This window comes from Panthera pardus, unplaced genomic scaffold (assembly GCF_024362965.1).
Source record: "Panthera pardus isolate Hobbes unplaced genomic scaffold, ASM2436296v1 HiC_scaffold_10, whole genome shotgun sequence".
Taxonomy (NCBI): Eukaryota; Metazoa; Chordata; class Mammalia; order Carnivora; family Felidae; genus Panthera; species Panthera pardus.
The window spans coordinates 93,603,336-93,621,076 of NW_026526655.1; the positions used below are offsets into that span (position 1 = coordinate 93,603,336).

Sequence of the window (17,741 nt, forward strand, 5' to 3'; positions counted from 1 at the left end):
ATGTGTACAACTGCGCTGGAAAGCTCCAACCAGAGGTCCCCAGGACACCTCAAACCCAACAGGCCCAACCTGGCCTATATCCCTCCACTGGAAGAACAGAACTGATTGAATCTCCAGACCTCTGTATTCTTTCTGTTCCTTCACTTAGTCTCTACCAGTGCTTCTTAAATGCCAAGAGGTAAAGGTTTGTATACACAAAATCAGGTAAACAGTACATTGGGGATTTAAGAGATCTATTAAGGGTAATTTTTACTCAGTTGATTTTTGCTACCTTTGAACTTCTGAAACTAACACACAGGTGATGTAACTCCTCTGTACTTACTTCTGTTCACAGCACTTATCACTTATAAATGAATTTTCCTCCTTTGCTAAACCCTGAATACAAGGCAAGGGCCTTCCCCCCCAGTCCTCTGGAAATAACTTGTTTCTATTCTCTGCTCTTTTTTCTACTGGGTGTGTCTTTTTCTTGTTGATTTATAAGTGCTCTTTACATATTATGGATACTGACTTGATAATTGGCATATACAGTGCTATTTTATCCTACTCTGTTTATTAATTTTAATGTTGTTTGTACCATTGTTCATTATATTACAGTTTTTGTTATTGTTGCTAATGCCATCATACCTGTCCATATTTTCATCCTTATATCTCTAGGTTCTATAAAAGTGCCTGGCACACAGACAATTCTCAATAAACACCTATGTATGGATTGAACAAAGTGAATAAGCAATTCTGTGCTGATGGGAGACTTCAAAACATCATTGGAGAAATTCTCATGTTTGAAAGTAGAAGTCTGGGGGAGGAGGGCCTTGCTAGTGTAACACTTAAGCATTGCTTTGAGATTTTTTTTCTCATGAGCTCATGGGCAGCTACTGCCCATCTTCTCTTTTCACATAGCCTCAGCTTCCAAGAAAGGTGAAGACTAGAATGCCCACTGTCTGTCACAACTCCAGTCTTTTCTCCCTGGACAACTTGTCCATGATTCCTCCATCAACTAAATAGAACAAATGAAATTACTCAGGTGGGGTAGAAGAGGCTGAGTGTCCTCCCTGCCTCCCAGTATCTTGGAAATCTAAAGAATTTTAGTTGGTACCACATAAACACATGCTGGAACCTGAATCTTAATTTCACAAGCAATATCTTTTTTTCTCTCATTTTTCTTTCACTTCCTCTGGCCGGTCCTATCCTCTAACCTGATGGAAGCTTACTGAGGGAAATAAAAGCCACCACCTTTACACACCCACAGCTTGCTCAGTTTCCAAAAATGGCTCCAGCAAGAGTATCATGCTAAGAATTGTATGCACACACTTTTAAACACTGGCTCTGTCCTTCACCAGCTATTGAATCCTGAAGTGACCCAACTGCACTATGCCTCAGTTTCTTCAACTGTAAAACCCTGTTTTACAGAGTTATATTGAGAAGATTATCTGAGTACAAATATATCTTGGGGCGCCTGGGTGGCTCAGTCGGTTGAGCGTCCGACTTCAGCTCAGGTCACGATCTCACGGTCCGTGAGTTCGAGCCCCGCGTCGGGCTCTGTGCTGACAGCTCAGAGCCTGGAGCCTGCTTCCGATTCTGTGTCTCCCTCTCTCTCTGTCCCTCCCCCATTCATGCTCTCTCTCTGTCTCAAAAATAAATAAATGTTAAAAAACAAAAAACAAAACAAAAAAAAAAAACACAAATATATCTAGTCCTTGACAGTCCTGGAAAAGAAAAAACACTTGAAACTTTTGGATATTCCAAATACACACAGTTGTCTTGAGTCTTACCTGAAGGGAAAACTTTTGGTAGTGATTATGAAGTCTTCCCTAAGGAGAAGTGCTGATAGCTGAACACACACCTATACCCACAGGGCTAATTTGGCCATTGTTCTTCTTACTTAAAGAAGTTGTTATCATTGATTCTATTTCCTGGGGCTGATTTGAGACAAACTGGAACAAAATAAATGGTGTAGGATTTAACCTAGCCTAAACCAGGAAGGCTGACCAGACCTAGGGCCACCTGGTGGGGGGTGGGGTGGTGGAGGTGAGAGCTCTGGCTCAGTCAACAGCTGCTCTGCACTCAGGACAAGTTACCATCCAGTGATACGCAATCAAATGCTAGAACATTCCAGATGTTCACCATGAGCCTGGATAGGGTTCCTGCTAAACGTCTGTGGTTATTTCACCCAATCCAAACCCCTTCCAGCTTTCCCCTGGGCTCCCTGGCCCTAAGGTTGTGGGGTGGGGAAGAATCCCAGCCAGATTTCAGCAGAGCATTTTTCTTCCCTGGGTCAAAAAAGGGTTTTTCTTTCAGGTTTATCCATTTTTAATTTAAAAGTTGATATTCAACTTAACACAGTGAAACCTTACTCCCCAGAGGAATAGAAAAGTAAGCCACCCAAATCCTATTCAATAGGGTAAATATTGGAATAAGATAAGCATCTCGGCTGCCTTAAAAAGACCATTGTATTCCGGCAAACTGCCATTTCCTTACCTAGAGGAAGGCTCTGAATTCAGAAAGCCTGAAGCTCCAATGAAGGGGCTGAGCTGTAGTAAAAGAAAGCTATTATTATAGTCACCATTTATCCAGCCCTGCCATGTGCCAAGTTCCAATCAAAAGCTTCATCCGCTAAGTTTATCTTTTTAGCAACCCTTCAGGGTTGGTATCTCTATCCCCATTTCTTGGAGCACTCTCTCTTGACCCGTTTTCACCAAGACTGCATAGCCACCTCCCTCCCGTGCCCCAGTTAGATGGATGGGCCAATAATACTATCTTGGTTCCATTCTTCTGGACTTATAACATGGTCTTAGGCAAGTGGTACCTCCTTTAGCATCATTCTTTCCATCTCTGCCTCTGAATTTTCCACCTTATTCCTGGGATAATGTGTAAAACAACAGGAACACTAGAGGCTGCTCTTTACTGACTAACCTACCACTGATTCTACACACTGTATATGTGTTATTTAATTTAATCCTATAAATTCAATACTATTATTAGCTGTATTTTACAGAGGCATGGGAGGTTAACAAACTTGCCTAACCCATTGACTCAGAATCCTGTGTTTTGTTTTGTTTTTTCTCTCTTAAGTTTATTTATTTATTCAGAGAGAGAATGCTAGCGGGGCAGGGACAGAAAGAGAGGGAAAGAGAGAATCCCAAGCAGGCCCCACACTGACAGCATGCAGCCAGGCACGGAGCCCAAACCCCACGAAACCATGAGATCATGACCTGAGGCCAGATCAAGAATCAGACGCCCAACCGTCGGAGCCACCCAGGAGCCCCCAGAATCCTGTGTTTTTGAGCAAAGTCTAGGCCAGACAACAGTTTGAAAGAACAGAAAGCCTGCCTTGACTTCTTTAAGACAAAGTCTGCACCCATGAAAGTTCAGGCTGACATTTTTCCCAAAGGGCCTGTCAGTCTGCAGGTGTTGATCAGGCTTTGTTCCAAACTAAGGGAAGCGCTTAGAAAATCTCAAGATGTTAAAAAAAAGCCATTGATCCCAGAAAGTCACTGAAAATTCCAGAAGTTTCCTTTGGGTGCAAAGAGCAAGAGAGAGCCCTCTGTTTAAAAAAAAAAAAAAAAAAAAGTAGAAAAGTCTTTGATTTCACTTGACTCAGGATAGCATGAAGGGGCTTCCCCGAAATCCCTGGGTGTTTGTAAGCCCTAGTACAGAGCCTAGTCTTGAAAGGCCCACTGCGATGTAAGTTTTCTCTCTGAAATGTGAAAGGACAGCCTAAGGACGTCACATTAGGTGGTCACAGGTTGATTTTCTGTCTGTGGGGGTTGGGTTGGTGGGTTTTGTTTGTTCTGGATTTTAAATTTCTCCTGAAGTTTGTGTTTCTAGATGACTATCTCCTGAGCAGTCAAGCAAATGGACAAACACATTAGAGCAAAAACAAACATTTACATAGGCAGGGAAGTTCTTTCTCCCAAGTCCTAATTCACAGGACTGTATCCATTTAGGGATTAAAACAAGCTGGCTTTTTTTTTTTTTTTTTTTTTTCCTTGAGGAGAGTGGATTCTTTCCAGAATTCCCATACTTTAGAGAGCAGGAACAAACTTTAATGACAGGATTCTTTCTTCTCTTTCCACAAATGAAAACCCAATTCAGATGAGCAATGCACATTGTAACTATTTGCAGCCTCATCATGCTCCAGCAAATGAATCCCAACAATTAGCCTCTTCTTTTCCATTAGACCATGTCCTTGAATTCCAGAAAGCTAGTATGAGAGCCAACCATCTATATATACATATAATTGTTTTAAAATTAATCTAGTGAGCTCTAGCCAGTCACTACTCTGGGAGATTAATTATTCCTTCTTCTCTTAAATCCAAGCAGCCCATGTAGATCTAAAATTATGGAAAGTTTATGCTAAAATGCTCCTTGGGGATCATCTAGTCCAGGGTTTTCAAACTGAACCATTAGGGGTCAGGAAGTCAATATAAAGGGTTATGATCAGCATTCTTTAAAAATAGAAAACACAGAAAAAAAAAAATAGAAAACACAGAGAATTTCACATAGTAAGGGTAATTATTTTTTCATAAAAGTATTATCTCAGTTATATACATAGGTCTGAGGGTCACGACATAAAACTGTGGACACTTTTTTCTTTTTCTTAAGAGAGAGCAAGCAGGGGAGGAGTAGAGAGAGGAAGAGAGAGAATCTCAAGCAGGCTCCCCACTGTTAGCACAGAGCCCCGTGTGGGACTCAAACTCAAAAACAGTGAAATCATGACTTGACCTGAAATCAAGAGTTGGACGCCTAACTGACTGAACCATTCAGGCACCCCGACATTTCTTACTATGGTTCCTGGCCTAAAAAGTTTGAACACCGTTGACCAATCTTCTGCTTTTACAGATGGGGAAGATGAGGCCCCAGGAGGGAAAAATGACTTACCCAGGGTTCTGCTGCAGACCAGGGTGGGATCCAGTCCTTCTCCATTCCCTCCCTAACACACTGACTCCCTCCCAGCACCCTCCCACTGGTCAGCACACAACTCAGGCAGAATTCCCCTTAAGGGCCCAATAGCACCTATTCTTTTTGTCACCCCACAGCACTGAGTACAGTGCAGAGCTCCTGGTAGGTATTGAATATTCACTTGGTGAATCACTGAGGTGGGCAGAAGATGGCTCAGGGAATAAAAATGGTAAGAAAATGCCCTGAAGAGGTAACTGGTGGCTCAGTTGGTTAAGCGTCCAACTCTTGGTTTTGGCTCAGGTCATGATCTCACACTTTGTGAGTTCAAGCCCTGCATGGGGCTCTGTGCTGACAGTGCAGAACCTGCTTGGGATTCTCTGTCTCCCTCTCTCTCTGCCCTTCCCCCATTTGCACCAATATGTGTGCATGCTCGCTCTCTCTCTCTCTCTCTCTTTCTTTCAAGATAAATAAATAAACATTGAAAATGCCCAGAAAAGGAGAAGAGCTCCATGGGAAGGGCCACCATGTTTGTGGGTTCCTGAACACTATTGACAATGATCCCAACAATAACCATCTACCAGCTATGTCCTCCCAGGTAGATGGGCTAAGCTTTAAGAATAAAATACCTCATTCAATCCTCACAAGAAGCTGGTGGGATGCTATTATCCAGGACCTACAGAGGTTTGGGAACTTGGCCAAGGTCATTTGGTTAGTCAAGATTCACCCTTAAACAGTTGGGCTTTCAGACTCCACACTCTTAACCCTCCCCTCCACTCCTCCTTCTGAGAAATGGCAGACACACACACACACACACAATGTCAGCTTTTGCAACAATGATTAGGTGCTTACTCAACTTGCTGCAAGACTGAATGAGTAGACAAAGGAAGAGGACCTACTCTAGCTTGCTGAGAGGCTAACGGCTGAAGTAGAGAACTGCTAGAGCAGGTCTGGCCTGGATAAACAAGCTAGCACAGAAGAAACCTTTTTCAAAAGGGGGAGCAGATGCCCCTGGAACGCAGATTGGAGGAGACTTTTCCACCTCTCCTTCCACCCTCCTATTGCTGCCCTCTGTGCCTGCCATTGCTGACAGAGCCAAAAGGAGCAACCACATCCTCAGTCTAGGGGCCTGGAATATGGGTTTATAAGCCGGAGAAGAAGTGTGATGGGCCTATTCCCTAAAGCAATGCTTCTCCAAATTTCCTGTTTAAAAAAAAAAAAAATTAATGTGAGTTTGAGCCGTGGAAGAAAATAACTCTGCTTTTCATCAGCTTGGACTCCAGGGGCTCTCAAAGGCAGAGTGTCAAGTTAAAACATACAGCTAAAATAAAGAGGGAAAAGAAAAGAAAAGCCTGTCTCTGGGAGCCTTTTCTTTCTATTCTTCACTGTCAAGGAGGCAAATCTGGTTTGATTATTCTTTTTTCTACTCCCCTTAAGAAATTCTCAATATGATTGGCAAGAAGTCAGGAATAACAAGATAGAGCAGTGATGTAAATGCCTGTGGAAACAGTGGGTTCTTTGTGCTGATCTTGTCTATGAAGTCACAAAGTGGGGAGAAAAGCTGGGATCTGGGCTTTGATGCAGAGCCCTCGCATGTAAAATTTACAGTATCCTTCCTATCGGAAATGCTTAAATACTTTCCCTACAGGTATTTACAATCTGTCTCAACATTTGGCTGACTCCTGGCGATTTTCTCCCTTCATTCACATTAACTACTTAAAGGAAAACCCCAGGGCAGCATTAGAGTAGCACATTAAATTAAAACAAAGGATAAATCACCAAAGAAACATTGGAGGGTCTGGAACACAATCTTCCTCTGAGAGAAAACAAAACAAAACAAAACAAAAACCCAAAACCATTATTCTTCACAAATAGAAAACAATGACAAGGTATTGACAAGGATCTAGAAAGTGGAGAAAACTAGTTCAGGCAAAACTGCATTTGAAACCACAATACTCTTCTCTTTCAAACTCCCAAAGCTCTGATATTCCACTGCCCTATACCATTTCCCGTGTAGAGTCCCTTTAATAATCATAATAGACAAAATCCTTCCCTGTGTCTAACTTAATCTTTCTAACTGCAGTTTAATTTGAATTGTCTTATGTCTTGTTCCCAATAGAAAGAGAAGCACTATGTATATACATCTTACCATCTCCCAAGCTTCTGGGAAACTTGCCTGGAAGTAGCCCCAAGACTCATGTTTTATCTTATGAATTGTATACGCCATACCAGTGTTATCCATGTTTGTTTTCATATGAAAGTACTATTTGAGCTGTCATCAAATTAAATGGATCCACTAGGAAAATAACACTGTGTTTATCCAATTGCTGGGAGGACACCCAGCTCACCGGCCTGCATCCCCATTAATAAACCCAGCTCTGGGGCGCCTGGGTGGCTCAGTCGGTTGAGCGTCCGACTTCGGCTCAGGTCACGATCTCACAGTCCGTGAGTTTGAGCCCCGCGTCAGGCTCTGGGCTGACAGCTTGGAGCCTGGAGCCTGCTTTGGATTCTGTGTCTCCCTCTCTCTCTCTGCCTCTCCCCTGCTCATGCTCTGTCTCTCTCCGTCTCAAAAATAAATAAAAACATTAAAAAAATAAATAAAAAATAAAAAAAATAAACCCAGCTCTGAATAAGGTCTCTATTCTTTACAATGGTTTTGGCTGCAAGGAACAACACATCTAATTTAAAGCAGCCTAAACAGTGATGAAAATGTATTACTGTACATAAAATATTCCGGAGGTGGATGGTAGGAGGTTGTTTCAGTGCCTCAAAAATGTCATCAAGGACCCAGGTTCCTGGCAGCTTTCCATGCCCCCCCAGGATTGGCATGCTGGCTAGATCCTTTGGCTTGTCCCATCATGGGCACAAGATGGGTGTCATGGTGATGGCAATCTAAATGAACACCCCAGCATCTGACTGAAGAAAATGAATGCTTCCTCTCATGAATCATGCTTGATTAAGGAAGAAATGTTCCCCAAAGTTCCCCCAAGAAACTTTCCCTCAAGCCCCATTGGCCATAATTGAACCACATGCCTACTGTAGGTTGAATGTTTATGAACCCCCAAAACTCCTTTGTTGAAACTCTAACCCCCACAGTGATGGTACTAGGAGGCGGGGCCTTTGGGACATGATTGGGTTAAGGCACAGCCCTCATGAATGGGATTACTGATCTTGTAAAAGTGGCCTAAGAAAGCTGCATCCCCACCATCAACCCCATTCATCATGGGAGCATACAGTGAGAAGGCACCATCTCTGAGGAAGCGAGCTCTCACCATATGTCAGATCTGCCAGTGCCATGATCTTAAACTTCCCAGCTTCTAGGACTGTGAGAAATGAATGTCTGTTGTTTATAAGCCACCCAGTCTATGGTAATCTGTTATAGTAGCCCGAATAGACTAAGATAGTGCCTAACCCTTAGTTGTAAGGAAGACTGGAAAATGGAAAATCTGACATTGTCAAAAGCTTATAGTAAAAGGTAACTTTGGCCAGCAAGGAAGTAGATGAAGTAGGGGCCTCATAACTCCCCACTGGACAGGCAAACCAAAGGATCTACCACAGAGCCCTGATCCCATTGGCCCAGTCCTCATGATGGGGAAGGGAGCTAGGTACAACCACTTTGAATGAAGAAGACTTTCAAGGGACCCAGGCAAGTAGCCCTAGGAACTGTGTTTTTCTTATTTTTATAGCATTTTATTCCCTTCTTTCAGTCCTTTCTGACCCACTACTTCTATCTTCCTGTACCCCTTCTCTGCCTAGCACTACGGTCACAAAGTTCCTAGAACAACTAGGGTTCCCTCATCTGCCACTGGATCTAGGCCTAGTTTCATTGGTACAGGCTTTGTTCCAAATCAAGGTCACAAACTCAAATGCCTCCATATGCATATTCTATACACATATATTTTCTTACCATAAAAAAAAGGGGGGGAAAGTTCAAGAATAAATAACAAATGACATTTAACCTCAGTGTTGGGGATCAACAGGGAATGGTGGGGGTGGGGGGGATAATGAACAGACAAATCACATCCCCTTCTAATGAGGATAGTAAAATGTCAACATATAGGAATACAGACATAGGATTGCCAGATAATCCTACTTTTCTACAGAAGTCAGAAATCAAGATTATTTTTTACAAAAGTATATAAATGTTGGCTCAGTTTTTTTTTTTTTTTAATAATGTGCAAGCCAAACCCAAATGCACATCTCCGTTCAAGAACTTGCCCTCCATTCTTCCATCAAAGCGTCTTTCTCCCTACTGGACTTGCTAGGTCTGGCAAAGCCATCTCTTCACATTATGGCTTTTCTTGACTACTGACCCTCCCCATGACCCAATTCTTCATTCTTGGATAACTGCAGTCCATATTCTTTCTGGCCACCAAGGAATTCTCAGGACTTCACCATCCCTGTTGACAACACATCAGACCTCTTGACCCCATAGTCCCTGCATCACAGCCTCATTTCACATTGGTATTTCTAGGCTGTTTCCCTGGTGAGTACACAGCTGAGGCCTTTCCCTTCTGACTGCACTCTTCCACTCCACTGTGGCATCAGCTCTTTGCCGTCACCAAGACCTTTCTGGACTTGACCCCTCTGCCTTCCCCTTGTGCAGCTGTCAGCAGTGCAGACCACAGGAAAAACCTATTCCCCATCCTTCTGTAACCACCTGCTTGTTCCAAACACCAGACCCCAGCCCTGGATCCCCTCATCCAGTTCTGTGTTCTCTAGTTCTGATCCTGGGCTGAGGATGTTGCTGGGCATCACCAGACACCATGGACTTGGTCCACTATTAATCCATTCTGTCTTACTTTCCACTGAGCCCTTACCTTTTGTTACTACTACTATTCCACAGTGGCCCCTCCAAACATTGTGTCCCTCTCATTGAGTCGTCAGGCTATTCAAAATCCCCACTGTCAGCAGATAATGCCAATGACAATGATATGCAGTGGGTTCTTTATTAAGAACCTGCATGTTCTGGGTATTTTACAATATGTCATTGAGTCAGCTCTTCAAATTAGATACCATCCCCATTTATAGATGTAGTAACTGTCATATCATTGGAAATACACAGATTGCCTAAGATCAGATGGCTAGTTTCCCAGAAAGGAACACATCTATGCTACTTGGCTCCAAAGCCTCACCCTTTACCCTTTAACCCACTGAACTAATTCTGCCAGTCTCCTCTCTTCCCTGGATTGTCTCTCTCAGCCCACATGATTTCTCCCTTCCCTTGTATCTCAAAGGAAGAGTGGTCCCTCCTACCTGGAGCTAGCAGCCACTCTATGCCCATAATTGCCTCTTCTGTACTCCCTTTCCATCTTCTAATGGTTCTTGGATTTTTCAATTTCTTCCTCTCTCCACAACACTGCCCTAAGTCCCTCCCCACTATATACTTCCCCTTTGTCACAGCCAGGAATGGAGCTCCATGTCCCTGAAAAGCCTTCACTTATTTCCACACCCTTCTCTGCTATGTTTCTCCTTCAATGTCATCATCAATCTAGCCAGTTCCTAAACTAATTCAAGCCAAAGTGTTAATGGATGTTATCCCTTTTAAAAACTGGAATAGAAGCCGTTGAAAGTTTACCCACAGAAAGAACAATTTTAGGAGAAGGAAAGTTTAAGGATATGATTTTTGAGTTAAGAGATAATAGACTAAATGAGTGGGACCATGGCACCTCTTCTATGGGGGGGGGGGGGGGAACCCCGCTGGACCACACATAAAGGACTCATCCCAGTTTCTTCCCAACATGCCTCAGAATTTGATCTTCACAACAACCTATTTGAAATAAGTATCATGAGCCCTTCTTTTCAGCTAAGGAAAGTAAGGGCCAGAGAGGTTAAGAAACTTGCCCAAAGTCACACAGGCCAGTAGCCTAATATAGCTGGGATTTAAATCTGGGTCACCTGACTCCCCAGCCCCTGATCTTTTCATAAGACAAGAAGGTCAGGGTTGTACAATTGCAAATGCTAAAACAGACACACAGGACAGAGCACTACACCCCTCTCTTCTAAGTTTTCCACGTGACTCCTAGCATCCCCTCCTTCCCAGAGCAGCCTCAGAGGACAAATGACTGCCATTTACGGGTATGACTGGAGTTTGTATTCTCCTCCAGATTTCTATCTTCCTTCCCAGATACCAACCCTTCTAGGTGGTAGCTAGTTCTTTAAGTACTGGAAGATAGAAAGGCCCGTGGCTAAGGACCTAAAAGAATGTGGCTAGTATGATTCAGTCTGAGAGAAGACAGATGCCTTACGTGTTGTGCGGGCTATAGAAGCCCACGAAAAATGTTTGTTCTGAGGGACTATTTGAGCACATTTTTACATGGGTCTAACTTTTGAAAATCCTACCTGCCAAAGGGCAAACAAATGATCCAGGGTTAATTTACCCCATGTGATGGTTAAGATTGCTAGAGCTAAGTCAGGAATCCTCTAAGGAAGCTCTTTTTAAATGTCCAGGTAGCAATTCAGCAGAATCTGTTTTCATGCAGCCTGAAAAACAGAAAGTCAAAAATGTTCTTAGCGTCAGTACATGGGTTTTTTATGCTAAAAGCAGAGGCAGATCTGACAGGTGTTGGAGCAAAAGCTCCTATTTCAAGTTCATACAGATAACATCTTCAGATAACACGGAGGTAAGAAACCTAGGATACCTTCTCTGAAATAATTGCTACTGCGAAGCCTGGGGCTATTAAAAAGAGAAGAGGAAGAAGAAAGAAAAGACTCTCAATTGCACCAGCAAACTTTCAAGGCTCCTGCTGCCTGGTCTGGAGCCTTTGTTAGGAGGCTCATTGTTAAACAGGACAGCTACCAGAGCAAAGGAACCTCTCTCGGAATTCAGCTTCCATTGAGAGGTTATCAGCAGCTATTGTTTTGATGTTTCATTTGCAATGTTCAGGGGAGGAAACAGCCCTCACGTTTATGGCACCAATTCATTAGACATATTGGCTGGCTTCTTTCCCTGGGCTCCGGAATGATTTGCCATTTATGAAATGTCCTCTCTTCCAACTGTGCAAATGCCAAGTTATTCATTTGAAGTTCATGGCCCCTTTTCCCTCTTTATGCTCCCAGCTCTCTCCCTCTCCCACAAGTCACTCAGCGGCCGGGCAGGAAAAACTCCAGTGAACCCAGCGCAATTGGCAGAGGCATCAGACTTCCCAAACTTCCTCCTCTCCAATAAACGGGGTCTAACTGTTAGAGCAAATAACCCAAAGCTGCTTGCTCCCCCCAACCCCCAGCCCTCTCACAGCCCGGTTCCTCTCCCATTCCCATATTAAGGAAACAATGAAGCGAACACACCAGGATATTCTGGGGCGGACAGCGATCTCCAGCAATAAATTACTTCCTCACTTAGTGACTTTTATGGGTCAGGGAAACCATATGGCCCATGCAGCCGGCTCCAGGTCAACTCCAGCAAATTTGATGCTCATTTGTCTCACCCTGATCATATTAAAAGACTGTGGGGTGCCCAATCCTAAAGTTTTCCATCACCCCTACTCTCCAAATGCATGCAATTCACTCTCAATGACCGAGCTGCCTTCTTTTCTTGCTCTGTTCTCCCCCTTCTCAGCCTACTGGCTGACTTATGCTTAGCTGCTGGTATCTGGTTCTCCCTCAGCCAGCATCTTTCCAGGGCAGCCTGGTAGGGGGAATAATATTCCTTTAGGATTTATTGCCCTGACTGATGTACTTCTCTACATCTTTATCCTGCCTTTTCATCATCTTGGTGACAGAATTATGTAATATATGTTGCCTCTAGTACTAATTTGCCAAATTAGGCAGGGAGAAGCTGACCTGGGTCCACTTACCCCTGTTCTCACTTTGGTGCTGTGGGTGTCTTGGGAGGCCACCCCTTTGTGACACGGCATTGAGTAGGGCATCACTTCCAAGCCCACTGCCACTCAGAATGCTCTTAGGTTGTGTTTCTCAAAGTGGGGGCCCAGAATCCCCCCAATGGGCAGCTGTGAGGGATGCATAGGATGGGTGGACCCACATGAAGCCCCAGAATAAACCAGCCATTTCCTACTGGCATGTCAGGTAGAGAGAAGAGGGCTGAAAGTAATTTAACTGATAGGTAATTCAAAACATCTTTATATTAAAATAGCCTGAATTTAGCATACACTGGAAAGCAAAAACTTGGTCAGTTTAGACAAATTGATTTCTCATTTGCAGGAGGCCACTGTGGGTCACCATCCTCCCCTAGACTCCCACCCTCAGGATAATTTCCCCTCTTCTGTTCCCAGAAGTATTTTAGTGAAAAGTATGAGAATTGGGCTAGGTGGAGATTCTGAATGCTATTTACAAAAATAATAATAGTTATTACTGCTTTCTCTGAGATGATTTTTCCTCAAGCAATGTTATCATTATATTTCTGTGCATGGATTAATAATAATAATTAAGTTTCTGCTGTGTGCCATCTCAAAGAAGGTATTATTATTCCATTTGACATTTTACAGATGAGCAAACTAAAACCCAGAGAAATTAAATGATTTGCCCAAAGTCTTTTAATCAGTAACTGGAAGAAGCAGGATACGAACTCGTATTATCTGGTCCCCAAAACTACTTCTTATTGCAGTACAAAAGAAAATGACCAAACTTTAAAAAGAAATAAATGAAAATCTTGAATCTCCAAAAATTTCAGTATTAAAAATTACAATCTACAATTTATTGAGCACTGACCATGTGCTAGAAATTATTTTAAGCATTTTATATATCTCATATAGTCACAACAACTTTTGGAATTAGGGACTATTATACTCACTTTGTAGGTGAAGAAGCTGAGGCAGAGAGTTAACAGTTTATGAGGAAAGGAACCACATCTATCTTGTTCATTCTTTTTTTTTTTTTTTTAATTTTTTTAATGTTTATTTATTTTTGAGGCAGAGAGAGACAGAGCATGAGCAGGGAAGGGGCAAAGAGAGAGGGAGACACAGAATGTGAAGCAGGCTCCAGGCTCTGAGCCGTCAGCACAGAGCCCGACGCAGGGCTTGAACTCACGGACTGTGAGATCATGACCTGAGCCGAAGTCGGACGCTCAACCGACTGAGCGACCCAGGCGCCCCTTGTTCATTCTTTTATCATAATATTATCCTGGCATATAGTAGGCAATGGTTGAGTGAATTAATTGAATGTTATAGTTACAAAATACCTAACTGAATATTAATGAGGGCAATGGGGGTAGATCAACCATTTTGTTTATCTTGTTCATAATTTGATCACTAGTATCTACCATAGTTTTGGTACATTAGTTGAATGAATAAACTAAATCTTATATTCACATAATATTAAATTTACTATTAATATATTGAATATGTGACATCAACCTGTTTAGTATTAGGTACCTATATAGGGTGACGTATTAGTCAGGACTTTCTGGTTGCAAATGACAGAAATCATTACAAACTACGATAAGAGGGAAAAAAAAAGACAAAGTAAGGAAAGAAGGAAGAAATTGGCACATGGAACTACAAAGTTCAGAGCTGGACTTCAGGTAAGACTATATCCAGGAGCTCCATCAAAAGCACTTAATAGTTCAATTTTCCTTTCACAGACTCTTCCACATGGTGGCAAGACCCTGTTGGTCATATCATCCTTAAAGCTAATGCTGACAGAGAAAAGTGACTCTTTCCATTTCCAGCACAAGTTCCAGAAAGAACTCAGATTACACCAGCTGGAGTCACAAGTCCGTCCTTGAACTAATCACTGAAGCTAGGAAAATGGTGTTCTGATTAGAGAGGCCTCTCTCCTCTGGAAGAGAGAGAAAGGCCACTTTCCTTCCCAAGCTATGTGGAATAGGTTCCCTCTAAAAAACAAGTTTTGGGGGGCGCCTGGGTGGCTTAGTCAGTTAAGTGTCTGACGTTAGCTCAGGTCATGATCTTGCAGTTCATGAGTTTGAGCCCCATGTGGGGCTCTGTGCTGACAGCTCAGAGCCTGGAGCCTGCCTCAGATTCTGCTTCTCCCTCTCTCTCTGCCCCTCCCCAATTGCGCGCAGCGCGCGCGCTCTCTCTCTCTCTCTCTCTCTCTCAAAAATAAGCATTAAAAAAGTTTTAAAACAAGTTTTGGTTTTTAGATGAAATGGAAAAGGGGAACCATGTTGGGCAAAAGCTCTGGCTGCCATATTGGCAAGAAAACCCATGACTTTCCCTCATGGGTTCTGGCCCCAAGAGTGAGACTCCCGAATCTACAGATTTCTTCCTATTACTTTCCTTCAGCCTGGATCTGGGCTTCCTGGAGATGCATTCCTGAGGATTAAAGCATCTTCAGGCAAGTCACTTTCTAGTCCCCTCTCAGCCCCAGGCCCACCCCCACAAAATCTTAAACAGGGTCTTCCTTTGGTGTAAAATGTTGGTATATAATGTAATTGTATTGGACAGGGAAGAGGAGCCATCCAGGCCCTCCAACTCATGACTCATTTGTCCTACTCACATTTACACTGCATTCCCCAGCTTTCTGCTCCGGATACATGTTTCCTACTCTGATGCCATTTTTCAGTCCTTTATAATGGGCCTTCCCCTGTTACATGCCAAGTGCATATCTAAGTGTGTAAGAGCATCAGTCATGGTCTGGCAATGGGGATGAAAGATGGTCTCAATTCTCACTCATCATCACAAAATCAGTAATGTGTGCAGAGAAGTCAGGCCCATTTATGAGAGGCTATGATCTGTGACAGACCAAATGACACATTTTCAAGTGTTGCTGCAGGGCCTCCAGTAAGAGGAGCAGCACCACTGAGTCCACTTCAGGCCTGGGTCCTCTTGCCCATGCGTGGATTCTGACAGTCACAAAGGCACAGTGTTGTTCACAGCACTTCAACTGCACAATTTTTACATCATGGGGTAGCACAGGGCTTAATTTTACTTTCAGTGGTGCAAGAACCTTCAGGGTTACTTCCAAATCTCTGATGCACCCTCTGATGAAGAAACTGCTTATCAGGACTTATAATCCTGGCCCAAAGAGTTATAAAAAAAAAAAAAAAAATAGTACAAAGCATCCTATCCAGCAGCTGCAAACTGGCAGCCCTTAAGCTGATTATGATTCATATACATGTTTTGCGGGGTTCTGGGAGTACTTACCAATAAGGAAATTTCACCTCTAAAAAATCCAGAGTCCTGGGGCGCCTAGTGGCTCAGTCAGTTAAGCATCCAACTTCGGCTCAGGTCATGATGTCATGGTTCATGAGTTCAAGCCCCGCATAGGGCTCTGCACTGATAGTGCAGAGCTTGCTTGGGATTCTCTCTCTCCCAGAGAGAGGGTCCCTCTCTCTGACCCTTCCCCATTCATACTTTCTCCCTCTCTCAAAATAAATAAATAACATTTTTTTAAAAATCTGGAGTCCTTATTTATCATAAAATTCAAAAGATCAGACAAGCTAGGCCCACAATCCAGCATGGTAGCCATCAGCAGAGGCAGAAGCTGTAGCTGCTCCATTTAGGCAGTTGAAAATTCACTAGTTCTCCACAGTCTTTACCATTCCCTATTGTCTCCCATTTGCATTACCCACCGCACCCCTCATAGGCACTTAATTCTGCAGCTCCCGACTATCTACACCTCTCTTGTGACAGCAGATTTCCAAGGAGGCCCAAAACGGCAGAATGGCTTGCTCAATTCAGACTGAAATTCTGTTTGTTGTTATTTTTAACAATATGCTGACTTTTCCTTTTTGAAAAATTATTATACAGTAAAACTGTTTTTGTATATAGTTCTATGAATTTTAACACATGTATAAATTCATGTGATCTCCACCACAATCAGGAAATAAAACAGTCCATCACCCCCAAGAAACTGTGTCATGCTGCCCCTTTATTGCCACTCCCTCCTGCCATCACTACCCCTCAGCAACCACTGATCTGTTCTCCATCACAATAGTTTTGCCTTTAAAGCCTATCAGAAAAGTGAAATCATACATTATGTAACCTTTTAATGCAGGCTTCCATAATGTTTGTATCACTTGAGGTTTTGGTAAACCAGTAGTTCATTCCTGTTTATTACTGTGTGGTGTTCCTCTGTATAGCTATAACACGGTTTTTCTGCAGACTGAAATTCTTGATTCAAATTCAGAGAGATTTTTTGAGAGGTGGGGCAGTGGGGTGCTGCTTGAAACTGGCTGGTGACAGTTGATTGTTAACTTTTCAGAAACTATGCCAGCTGGTTGCTAAACACAGCCATTAAACAGTTAAATTAAATGTAAAAGAACTAACTACTCAAAATTCATCACTGAAAATTATTACTAGAATTACTAGATTCTACTATTATCAAAGATCATGAGGTTATTTCATCTATTGCATCTGTATGGTGGGAGTACTGTATAATGACGGGCAACTTTCCAAATTTGTGTTCAGCGGCTTCATGTTGCTGCCATTAAATCCGTCATGATGACTATTTACACCATGGAAATCTGCAAATGCTACAAATCAGGTGCCTGATTCCTTCCTTCCTTCCTCCCTCCCTCCTTCCCTCCCTCTCTTCTTTCCTCCCTCCCTTCCTTCCTTCCTTCCTTCCTTCCTCCCTCCCTCCTTCCCTCCCTCCTTCTTTTCCCCCTCCTTTCTCCTTTTCGCCCACCCTCCTTCCCTCCCTCTCTTCTTTCCTTCCTTCCTTCCTTCCTTCCTTCCTTCCTTCCTTCCTTCCTTCTTCCAGAAAGCAGTTATCAAACATTTACTAGCACACTGTGGGGTGGGAAAAGTTTGAAAGAGCCTAGATCCTCTCTACAGCAGATGCTTCACCCATTGTCCTCACTGGTTCCCTCCCTACTGCACACTGTGCCCCAGCTTTTCTTATAGATTCTAGTTGGGTCAAAGTGTATCATCCCCTGGGGAAAGGATGGGGAGATGGGGACACTAAACATGGTAAAAGCCTGACAA

At 43.0% G+C, this 17,741-nt stretch overlaps 1 long non-coding RNA gene across 1 annotated transcript in view; it reads right to left on the minus strand.

Annotated features, from left to right (window-relative positions):
- Positions 1 to 17,741, minus strand: part of LOC109270376 (uncharacterized) — a 153,998-nt gene that overhangs the window by 88,009 nt on the left and 48,248 nt on the right. Inside the window, exon 2 of the long non-coding RNA XR_002081505.2 lies at positions 11,239 to 11,379. This is a non-coding gene — a long non-coding RNA (uncharacterized LOC109270376). The remainder of the gene's footprint in view (positions 1 to 11,238; positions 11,380 to 17,741) is intronic.